Source organism: Triticum aestivum, chromosome 1A (assembly GCF_018294505.1).
Source record: "Triticum aestivum cultivar Chinese Spring chromosome 1A, IWGSC CS RefSeq v2.1, whole genome shotgun sequence".
Classification (NCBI taxonomy): Eukaryota; Viridiplantae; Streptophyta; class Magnoliopsida; order Poales; family Poaceae; genus Triticum; species Triticum aestivum.
The window spans coordinates 518,857,221-518,870,016 of NC_057794.1; the positions used below are offsets into that span (position 1 = coordinate 518,857,221).

A 12,796-nucleotide genomic window follows, 5' to 3' on the forward strand; every position below is an offset into this window, starting at 1 on the left:
ATATCATCACATAGCCTATACCATGTCGATGCATCTCCCTTCAAAGATAAAGGGAAGACCTTATTCTTAACATCTCTGGGTACACCTGCAAGCTTAAATAATCCACAAACTTCATCCACATATATTAGATGCTCATCAGGATGCTTTGTTCCATCTCCTAAAAAGGATTAGCTAGCAGTTTTTCTATCATACCCGAAGGAATTTCAAAGAAGACATTTTCATTTTCAGTAGGTTCAGTAGGTTGAGGAGCAACTCTTTGCTCTACTGGTCGGGGTGAAGATACCCTGAACAAGCCCCTCAGAGGATTACTTTCCATAGTAACAAGTGACAGTAAATTCCAGCACACTATATAAATTTTTCCTTACCAAATTCCACCTACCAAAGGCGCTTCACTCCCCGGCAATGACGCCAGAAAAGAGTCTTGATGACCCACAAGTATAGGGGATCTATCATAGTCCTTTCTATAAGTAAGAGTGTCGAACCCAACGAGGAGCAGAAGAAAATGATAAGCGGTTTCCAGCAAGGTATTCTCTGCAAGTACTGAAATAAGTGGTAACAGATAGTTTTGTGATAGGATAATTTGTAACGAGCAACAAGTAACAAAAGTAAATAAAGTGCAGCAAGGTGGCCCAATCCTTTTTGTAGCAACGGACAAGCCTAGACAAACTCTTATATAGAGAAAAGCGCTCCCGAGGACACATGGGAATATCGTCAAGCTAGTTTTCATCACGCTCATATGATTCGCGTTCGGTACTTTGATAATTTGGTATGTGGGTGGACCGGTGCTTGGGTGCTCTCCTTACTTGGACAAGCATCCCACTTATGATTAACCTCTATTGCAAGCATCCGCAACTACAACAAAAGTATTAAGGTAAACCTAATCATATCATGAAACATATGGATCCAAATCAGCCCCTTACGAAGCAACGCATAAACTAGGGTTTAAGCTTCTGTCACTCTAGCAACCCATCATCTACTTATTACTTCCCAATGCCTTCCTCTAGGCCCAAATAATGGTGAAATGTCATGCAGTCGACGTTCACATGACACCACTAGAGCATATGATCTTCCACTAATTAAACCAACTAGCATCAACTACAAGGAGTAATTAACACTACTAGCAACCTACTAGCACCAATCCCGGACTTGGAGACAAGAATTGGATACAAGAGATGAACTAGGGTTTTGAGAGGAGATGGTGCTGATGAAGATGTTGATGGAGATTTCCCTCTCCCGATGAGAGGGGCGTTGGTGATGACGATGGCGATGATTTCCCCCTCCCGGAGGGAAGTTTCCCTGGCAGAACAGCTCCGCCAGAGCCCTAGATTGGTTCCGCCAAGGTTCCGCCTCGTGGCGGCGGAGTTTCGTCCGAGAAGATGGCTTATTATTTTTTTCCCATCAAAAGACTTCATATAGCATAAGATGTCCACCGGAGGGCCACCAGGGGGCCCATGAGGTAGGGGGCACGCCCCCACCCTCGTGGGTAGGGTGTGGCCCCCCTGTAAACTTCTTCCACTGAGTATTTTTTATATATTCTGAAAACGTCTTCCATGAAGTTTTAGGACTTTTGGAGCTGTGTAGAATAGGTCTCTAATATTTGCTCCTTTTCCAGCCCAGAATCCCAGCTGTCGGCATTCTCCCTCTTCATGCAAACCTTATAGAATAAGAGAGAATAGGCATAAGGATTATGACATAATGTGTAATAACAGCCCATAATGCAGTAAATATCGATATAAAAGCATGATGCAAAATGGACGTATCAGAGACCATCCACTTGCCTTGACCTCCGGATCCGGACATGGTTGAGTGCTTGCTCGAGACGGAGAAGATGAGAACTTGAGCGCTAGAGCTCAAGAGTGGAAAGGCAGAGGAAGAGAGAAAGTGTGGGTGAAGAAGAGGGATTCTTATCTCCTTATAAAGGCAGTAAATATCGAACGCCTCCCCACTCGCCTTAAAATTCGCCTACTCCCAAGGGCTGTGTAAACAGCATGGTTGGGTTACCCACGCCCGTATTGATGAGAATCTCGCAATAAGGGGACACGATCTCTGCTTTGACAAGACGTGCCAATGGAAATCGCATCTCAAAACACGGGATGGCAGACAAAACGGTTCGATATAGTGACCGGGCAGACGTGATGTCATGTTGTAAAAAAGTTGTGAGCATATTGGACTCGTGGAATATTATATTCTCTCTACGGTTGTGTGTGGTGTGTGTTACAGGTCCGGACACGTTCAATACATCCGAAGACTATCTTGGAGTTTGGAAGGAGGAACCCACCTTGCAATGCCGAAGACAGATCTACGCATCGGATACCTTGTCATTGAAGCCAGGTTCAGGGGCTACCGAGGGAGTCCTGGACTAAGGGGTCCTCGGGCACCCGGCCTGTTAACTATGGGCCGGACTGATGGGATGTGAAGATACGAAGACCGAAGACTGCACCCATGTCCGGATAGGACTCTCCTTGGTGTGGAAGGCAAGCTTGACGACCAAATATGTAGATTCCTTTCTTTGTAACCGACCTTGTGTAACCCTAGATCCTCCTGGTGTCTATATAAACCGGGGGACTTAGTCCGGAAAGGGAGAGACTCATTCTCATAGTCATACAAGCTAGACCTCTAGGGTTTAGCCATTACGATCTCGAGTAGATCAACTCTTGTAATACTCGTATTCATCAATATCAATCAAGCAGGACGTAGGGTATTACCTCCATAGAGAGGACCCGAACCTGGGTAAATATCGTGTCCCCTGTCTCCTGTTACCATCGACCTTAGACGCACAGTTCGGGACCCCCTACCCAAGATCCATCGGTTTTGACACTGACACTCCTCCCCGTGACACCGTCACAATACCGCACCAAGTTGCCCTGGACGTCAGCACATGCCGCCGGCTTCCCCTGCGTTCCTGTGCTATTATGTTGGCATAGGTTACATCATGTGTCTACCCCCGCTATATATGAGAGGCCTAAGATACAAGTGTCCTATTAGGACACAACTTCATATCCTATCTAAACACAATAGAATTGCAAGTCCAACCGTAACCTACCTTGTACAATAATATTCGACACAACTCTAACAATTGCCACGCAGAGCTCTACCTCTGTCCTGTCAAAAAAATCTGAGTGTCACGAGATTTTCTCCACCTCAATTTAAGAACATGACGAACCAAGCTATGCTTAGATGGTTAAGGGACAATGACATTCTTAGCCCACGGGAGTTTATGTCCTAAATTTGACACTCGTGCTCACATCTTTTTTGATTTATTCCAGACTTGTCGGCGATGTGCGTTCAGTGGGAGAAAAAAAATTTCCATCGACTGCGAAGCGTCCGTGGCAACTTCGTCAATCCCAAGATGATATGTCAGCTCAGTTTCTCGAAAATACTCATAGGGATAGAGTATGCGTGTGTATATTCATAAGAATGAGTGCATACATGTATGTATGAGCGTCTACATCTATACCGTGCTAAAAAATAAGCACACGCCACAAAAAGTCAAGCTCGAATCGCTGGTGGCTTGGGTGTCCGAACACCACCTTGCCAACCGAGCTAGGTTTGGTCCTGTCCAAGAAGAGCATACCAAATCTGCTCTTTTTATCAACACTAATTAAATGTTCATATCAACATCATAGGTTTAGAGAATTGTGGGAATCGTATGAGAGAAAGTTGGCCATCACCTAATGATTCCGCACTTATTGATACAGGAAATGAATGGCTACTAGACCTACTCGCTTGCCGTGGACAGTATGAGCGAAACTGTATCATTATGCTAGTTTGTAAGATTTGGTCCTTGAGAACGGACAGTACACATGGAAAAGATGTCCCACCAGTTCAAGTATCTGTTGATTATCTTCAAAGCTATATGTTATCACTTGAACTGTCTAGGAGATACAGTATAGAGGAGCTTATGAAAGGGAAGATGCCAGTGGTGGAAGTGAGGCTGGAAATAGAAAGAATGAAAGCAGCAAAAACTTTGTCGTGGTCGGCGCCTACAGCGAATCATGTTGCTTTGTCTGTGGACGGATCTTTCTTAGGAGTGGACCGCACGGCGGTGGCCGGCATGATCTTGAGACGACATGACGGTGGGGTTATCTTCGTTGCATATCGATATATTTTTAATTGCAACAACGCTCTTGAGGCGGAGTTACATGCTATCATGCAAGGTATGTCATTGGCATTGCAACATGCTGAAGATCCTGTTATTGTCCAATCGGACTCCTCGGAAGCATTGTTAGCTTTGTTCGGGGAAGGCCTCTCGAGATCGGCATATGATCATTTGGTGGCAGAGATAAAGTTCCTTATGCAAGGGAGAGAGTTTATTCCCATGAAAATCAAGCATGAGCAAAATAGGATGGTAGATCAGTTGGCGTCATATAGTCGAGTAGAAAGTAGTACCGTTGTATGGCTACGTAGCACACCACCATGTATAGAGGATCTTTTGCCTCTCGATTGTAACCCTATTATAATGGAATGAAACTCTTTTCAGATCGCAAAAAAACATCATAGGTTCAGAGATGGGGGGTCGGGAGGCAGAGAGAGTGGAGATAGGGATATGGGCTAAGGATTAGATCAGTGTTGGCTGGCTGGCCAAAGATAGGCTGGTTAAGTGGGCCTTGCTGGGCTGGGCAGGTTCCCTCTCCCAATCCCTCTTTATTTTCTATTTCAAATTTCTAATTTGCCTCAAGAAAATAACTCTAATTTCTAATAAACAAAAACTTTGAGAAAATAAAGAGAGGGAATCTCACAAGGAGACATATTTTTTGGACTTAGAAAAAATATGTAGGTTTTTATGGAATTGGTTTGAGGATTTTCTAGAAGATGACAATTTGACAAGTTTGAACAAAATTAAAAAATGTTTGGATTTATAAAACCCTTTAGATGGAATCCAAATGGTCTGGAATGTAAGGATGTGGATCAACATAATTAATATAACTTATGGGCACACATGTGACATTTATTTGAGCAACTAAAATGTGACTCAACTATCAAGAATTCAAAATTAAGGCAGTTGACAGTTGCATTGGGGATTAGAAGGTTCCATGGGCAATAAGAAACATGGCCATGGGTTTGGATATGAGTGAAAGTTGATCATGAAATAGTGGAAGTTAGAATAAACTATGAAAGTTGCAAACCAAATAATGCATACATTGTGTTTTAGGCTAGGCCATACTTATTTGGTAGGGGTATCATAGATTTTTTTTCTCCTGTTGCAATGCATGAACATTTTTACTAGTCTTTTATTTATCTAATAAAGCACGGAGTGCTTCTGCCCGTCCGTCGTCAACTTTTACAGAAAACACCCTGATTTTACTGATAATCAACCCGCAATCCTATTATCCAGTCAACCTGAACCGGTACGGGCAACAGAAAAGAAAAAAAACACCCGAGACCCACGACCTTGCCTCCCATCCATCCATCGCGCGCCGCAACCGCCGGCCACCACCCATCCGGCGCGCGCCGCCGCCGGCCGCTCCTTCCGCCGCGCGCCGCCGTCGCCGGGCCCACCCTCAAGTAAAGGGAACCAAACAAATTTCCTACAGAGGAGAAGGGAACAGAACAAATTTCATCCGAGGAGAAGGGAAAAGAACGAAATTTCCTCCGTAATGTGGAAGAGGGAGCAAAGGAAAGTGAAATGGAATGTGAAGGAGGATAAACTCCCAAGTGGAACAAGCCGAACGCATCGATCTCCCTAAGATAGAGTGGTCGTGGTTGCCTTGGCGCTCGCGAGCTAGCAACTTCGGAGCAGAGGAAGAGAGGGGGGGCCATCGGCCCAGGCGCTGCGGTCGGGAACAAGGACGAGTCCAGCAGCTACAAGGAGATGACCGTGTCGCTCCTGACCGGCACCGGGAAGTTCAACATCAGCGACTTCGTGCCGGCGCTGTCGTGGCTAGACCTGCAGGGAGTGCAGGCCAAGCTGCGCCGAGTGCACCGCCAGTTCGACGGGCTCAACACGAAGCTGCTGGTGCCTGGTGGAGCACGCGGCAACGGACGAAGAGCGCGCCTGGGAGGAGGGCCGGTTGGACTTCGTGGACATGCTTCGGTTGGTGGCTTGGAGCAGGCCGGGGCGAGGCGGAAAACGCGAGTGCCGAGCAGAGGACGAAGCAAGGATGAGCGGCGCGGGATCGGCCGGACCTCTGGGGGGCGTGTCGCAGGTGGCGGAGGCTGTGGGCGGGGCCGTCCGAATCGGATTGGAGGCGAGGCTGCTGGCCGGATCCGGAGCGGGCCGGCGACTGGGGCAGGACGGCCAGATCAGACCCATGGCAGAGGAGCTTCCATGGCGCCTATGGGTTCCTCACTGATAAGGGGTGATGCCCTGGCTCTGGCCAGCCACCACGGCCGCGCGCACTCCAGGAGAGTGGAGTGCATCGTCGGCACAACACATGTAGAAGAGGAGGAGCAACACTGGGTGATAGTGGCTGGAGAAGAGGAGGAGTAGCGCTGAGTGAGAAGAAGGAGTGGCGATGTGGATAAGGCAAGCAGATGGGTAGATGGATGAGAAGGAGTGGCGCTGGCCGGTCGGTGCTTTTCTTTAATAACGAAACAAATGGAATTGGTCTTGTACCGGCCAGAAGCTACTGGATGCATGCGCTAGCATCAATTACAATTTTTTATTTTTCGGAAGAGCGACGATTATTACTTGCTGTTGTTTATTGTTACTTGATGATGTTTGTTGTTACATTATATGTACGCTCTTCTTTCGAAAGAAGTGTCATAAATTTAGTACAACTTTGTACTATAGTTAATACAAAATTAAGACACTTATTTTAGAGTGGAGAGAGTATAATAATTAAAAGTGAGTAAAATATTAGAAAGAAATATTTCTTAAGGGAGAAGATATTTGAAGCTTAGCGGTGCTTGCTGTCCATGAAGATATTCCTCAAATCTGGATGCCATGGGTGAGACAGGGTGGAGAGACGGAGGGATGAAGAATAGAGAGAGTGCGACAACGGTGCATCTTGCTCGCGTCCTGTTTCACTTAGCACGACTGCTGGGAAGGGGGAGCACTACCCTCCGTTGTACCATCTATCCCGCAGTTCTGCGTACCCTAATCCTGATCCCCATCGAGGCCCGACGATAATGTCCAGGTAAGTGGTCTTGTTGACGTGGAGGGTGTGCCGCTACTGCTAGCGGCAACGTGTCAACAAAGAACGGCAAGCATTGTAAATACTTTACTTGGTCCTCCAGCAGGGAGACTTGTGTTCGATCCTAGGTTCTGCCCCATTTTTTCTCTATTTTGCGAACCCTCCCCCTTGCCCCCGCGTTAATGGACCGGCCTATGCGTATGTTTTTTCAGTTCGCATTTTGTTTGTTCGTTTCTCATTTCTGTTTTGTGTTTTCCTTCTATAAATTAATTATTAGGGATTTCCAAAAATTCAAAAGGTTGCGAGTTTTTTTTAAGAAACATAAAACGTTTGTGAATTCAAAAAATGTTCTGGAAAACATAAAATGTTCATGATTTAAAAGAAACTCCTGTTTTTCATTTCGTTTTTTGCCTTTTTTTTCTCATTTCTGTTTTTGTTTTCTCGTTTCTCAATTAATTCGGGATTTCAAAAATTTAAAAGGTTGTGAGTTTTGATTTTTTTTGAGAAATCATAAAAATTCCATGAATTCAGAAAATGGTCGGGAAATCAAAATGTTCGCAATTTCTAAAAAATATTTGCATATCATAAAGAAATTCTCGATTTCAGAAAAATATGTTCATGAAATAAAACAATGTTCATGATTCTTAGAAAATGCTTGTGTATTCAACATGCTTTCCGAAATTGGAAAAAATGACCATGAAATTTTAGAAAAGGATCACAAAAAAATTCAAACAGATCCATTGAAATAGATACGTAAATAACGAACAAAACATACCATCGCTTACATAAACTTTTTGAGGAGATCTGGAGAGGTTGTTTTATTATTTTATTTAGTCCACACACATCGGGTAAAAAAAGTCCATATCTCATCGTGACATGATTTTGACGTACTTTATGAAGTGACATTTTAAAAGTCCATATCTCATTCTGGCATAATTTGCATAATCTGATTCTCTTTCTCCCGTGGCAACGCACGGGCCTATTTGCTAGTACTAATAAAGCGGCTATCGCTTCTGATCGTCCGTCATTAAAATTACCCTTCAAGTTGGTTAAAATTACCCACCAATGCCATCCGTAAGTGGAAAAACGATTTGATTTTTCGGACCAAAAATCAACGCTTCTTTCGTTATTTTAAAGGGGCGCGACGAGTAGAGATCATAGAACAACGAGTATCCGAGTGGTTGGCCGATCGCTCTTTTAGCGGGGACACCATGGTTCGATCCCCAACTTCCACAGATCTTTCTTTTTTCTCACGCTATGCGTTCATAGGCCGGCCCATGTGCGGGGCTTCACTCCCTATTTTCATTTTACGTTTTTGTCTTTTCTTTTCTCATTCTGTTTTCTTTCTTCTTTAACTTAATTCCGGGTTTTAATACTCCAAAAGTTGCGAGTTTGATAATTTTTTTTATAAAATATATGTGAATTAAAAAATGTTTAGAAAATCATACAAAGTTTGCAGTTCAAAAAATGTTGGTGGTTTTGAAAAACTGTTCGCAAAATTATATAAAAAAAAATCACAATTTGTAAAAAAAAGGCCAGGAAATAAAATCAAGTTCATGATTTTGAAAAAATGACCGTGTATTTGAAACATATTCGGGAATCTGAAAAAAAATGTCCATGAAATTTTATAAAATGTTCACAATGATAATAATAAATATTTTTTTAATTTTGTTCCCCAATTTAAAAAAATTCATTGATTCAAAAAATGTTTGTTGAGTCAAAAATGTTAATGAATACGAAACTGGTTCATACATTCAAAAAAATTGTAAACAGAACTAATGTTCATGATTTTTTTTTGAGAAAATCAAAAATTTAAACAAAAAAATGTTTGTCGATTCGAAAAACTGTTTGTTGATTCAAAAGTATTTTATGTCTAGGATTTGATTAGTTCTTCAAAAGTCTTTATATGTCTTGGCGTTGGGAGTAGTTCGTGGTCAATGAGATTTGTTTTTAAAGTTTTAAACGTTCCCTTGCGCAACATAATGACAAGTGTGGCATGCACCAGTAAACTCATAGCCTTGGAATTTACCATGTCGAGTGCATTGTGATCACGTGAACATCGCGACCATCATCGGCTAGGGTGAGAAAAAAAAATGGCAACATGGTGAACCACTATGTTAAAATAGAGTACGCTCATATATTAGAATATTGAGTCATACTTATTTAGTTAGCCATAATTTTTTGTCTCCCGTTGCAACGCACGGGCATATTTGCTAGTATTAATAAAGGAATTATTAGTGTTTCTGCCCGTCCGTCATTAAATTACTCTCAAAATGCCACGGGTAAGTCATAAAAAATGATCTTTTTTTCTTAATTCTCTAGCCGCTCCGTTTGATTCATGTATAACTATCCTAGCAAGCAACAAAATCGAACCATAGACCGACTGCCTAGAGCCATTCTTCCAATCGAAAGACTCGAGTTCGAGTCCCACCTCTCTCCATTTTTTGCCTTTCTCTTTGAATTCTGGTTGGCGTAAGATAGAGATGCCTTGCCCAAAGCGACCCTTAGCAGAGGGGTTGCACGGTGTTGCAATTTTGGCCCAGTTTAACCTTTCTAATTTTTTTAGGCAGATTCAAGTATTTTTCTAAATATTCATATCTTCCAGAACCTAATATCAAATTTAACATGTTATATACGGAAATCTCTTAGAAAAATCCCAAATATGATATTATCTTGCATGCTCATCATTTCAAAATTATGTTTACAATGCACCTTTAATTAATACTGTTCTTTATATGGGGTATTTTAAAAAGGGTCTATTATATATGTTTCCTACAACTAGGTAGGTATTTTTGTTGTCTGATAAATTGGACATAATTTCAGTACACTTAAAAAATCGTCCCACCTTTATGTTTTTGGGCAACACTACTTATGTGGCTAAATGGAGCTGAGCCAAAATTGCGGCACATATTCAAATCAGAGTATGTGCATTACTTTGGGCTATATGGAACTATGAAAATGATATGATCTTTAACAGATAAACTCTTACAAAACTTTTGCAGGTCATAAAAAGTGTTCTGCCTGGATCCGTACGTGGTTGTCACTCAATTATGCAGAAGCCAAGGAGCATAGGGCTATTAGGTGCAACCGTTACGAGACGGTAGTATGGGATACTTACAACCGGTTTGAATGACGATCCAATAATAGGCTAAGTGTTTAGTCATCTTGTCTGTTGTTGCCGGTTGTGGCAACTTTTATCTTTATGCATTTCAGCTCCTTTCGCGAGTTTGTACCGTACTACAGACCTTGTTCACTATTTGCTTAATAATATGGATGCATCTATCATATTGATGCAAAGGCTGGGGTAATCTTTCTTTAAAAAAACATGTTTCAAGTATGACATTGTGAAAGATTTTAAGGGAGTTGCTGATGTATTTATTTTTCTGCCATTGCTACGCAAGGGCAACGTTTGCTAATAAGTAATATGGATATAAACTCCCTTCAAAAAAAGTAATAATGGATATAAACTTCTTAGCTGTGTTTTTTTGGAAATAATTTGTCATATATCTTTCTGTGTGCAACAAAAAGGTTGTTGTTGTTGTTGTAGGGGGTCTCTATATTCAGCTTAGACTTGCTGAGGCAGAGGCAGACGACGATTAGAGTCGTTTCCTTGCAAATTTCGGGATTAATTTATCATCGTAGTAGTACGTAGCGGACGAACTATACTGTAATTCATAGTAGACTAGTACTGTAGAAGTTTCTAAAAAAAAAGTAGACTTGTAGGAGTAGTAACGTTTGAGTCCGATAGCCGTCTACGGTGGATTCTGCTTCCAGGTCGAATTCAACTTGAATTGGCTTTACACAATAAATACGTCCCTAGCTCTAGCTAAGCTATATAGTTACGGTCTTATATACTGTCAGAAAAATTAAGCTAGCTACGGTCTCCTCTCGACCTCAAACACGTTGCACTGAAATGGCATCGCTGGTACGCGGGCAACAAAACGCGTGCACGCCGGAGGCGCCGGCGTCACCGGCCGCGATGGAGTGGGCGCTCCCTGCGGATATCCTACTTGAGATCGTCGCGCGCTCCGACATGGGCACCCTCGTCCGCTGCGCCGCGTTATGCAAGCTCCTTCGTCATGACTTTCTCAGTCCGTCTTTCATCCGCCGCGTCACCCATCACGGCACTATCGTCCCTTCGTGCATCCTCGCCTACCTCCAGACACATGATGATGCGGAGGCTCCGCCGCCGTCCCTCTCTTTGGTGCACCCATCCACGCCCGCCGGCGTGTTGTTTTGCGATGACCATCTGTCATCCTTCATCTCACGCAACCCCGGTGATCTTTTCGAGAAGTACTATCCCATGGAGTCTCGTGGCCGCCTCGTCCTCCTTCACCGTTGCTATCACCACGTCGTCGGCAGCGACTCTGACATGTGCGTGTACGACCCCATCAGCGGTCACCGCACCTTCCTCTCTGAACCACCAGGCATCTCGAATGACATGGGGTGCTTTCTCAAGTGCGTCTTGATCACCGCCGCAGACGGCATCAAATTCCGGACGAGGGTGCCCATGTGCTTTCTCAACTGCTCCTTCCTGCTATTCGTCGGCTATTTCGATAAATCGTCTGACACCAACCAATAGAGGCACAGGACGTGGCATCAAATTCCGGACCTTCGCATCATCAACCGGCACCTGGGGGCCCGTCACGACCCACGACAACTTCTTCCTGCAGCGGTGGCTCGGAACTGGTCCTGATGCCACCACTGTCGTCCTCCACGGCGGTGTCATCCACTGGCTGGGGCGGCATGGCGGCGAGATTTTGACCTACGACGTCTGCATGGAGAAACCTGGCACGATTGGCCTCCCCAGCCCCATCTCCAGCTACAAAGCCCGACGCCGGTTCCACCTGGGGTCGTACTCATCGCGGGACGGGCACATGCTACTAAAGCTGGTCGTCAATGTTGGGTGCACGATCTCTGTGTGGCATCAGCTCTCGGGCGGTGGTTGGACCTTAGAGACTGTGATCGATGTGGAGAAGAAGCTATGGTCGCTAGACCCCAGGGTTCTTCCCCACTGGTATCTTCATGTTTGGCTTAGGCCCTTGGGCGAGAGGAGAGGTGTCGTTTTGATGCAGATAAGCCTGCCCTGGCATGGGCCATTAAATGGTGCATGTGATTTTCTGGCCGTGCTTGATCTAGAGACGAAGGAGATCCACATTTTGCAACGCTTGGCTCTCTCCTCTATGCTCTTGGAGATCGACATGCCTTCTCGACTGCGAGCCATGAAAATATTTTCCTAACTAGCTGCTATGCATCCTAGGCTCCTATAACTAACTAAGCCTCACATGACCATTGTGCCGTGGAATGCAAAGATGTAACCACGGACGGATTATGTGCGTTTGTAATGGGTATTTAAGCAATTGCACATTCTTATGCATTATGCCAGCTTTATATCTTGAAATATGCGTGCGACCTTGTCATGGGAAGATATTGGGGAAAGATTATATTGCACAGATTGATATAAAAGGTGCAGCTAAATATTTTAGTGAACCAAACCAGCGTTGGAACTTTCCCGAGGATGGCTAACATCAAAACCGACTAATACGCACAGACAAAAACTTTTGGCCAAGGGCACTTGCCATACCCTTCTTTTCTTAGAAAGCAGTCATAGCTCAGAGATGGGTAAGCACCGGCCTGCACAGTGATATTGCACTCTGCTGGTTGGGTTTTGTCACGTCAGAATATCACGAGCACCTGCGATCAAAAACTTAATCAGTGGT

General features: G+C 44.0%; 1 pseudogene; it reads left to right on the plus strand.

Annotated features, from left to right (window-relative positions):
• Window positions 1-5,214: 5,214 nt before the first annotated feature.
• LOC123062050 (flavonoid 3',5'-hydroxylase 2-like) lies at window positions 5,215-6,507 on the plus strand (annotated as a pseudogene).
• Window positions 6,508-12,796: the final 6,289 nt, after the last annotated feature.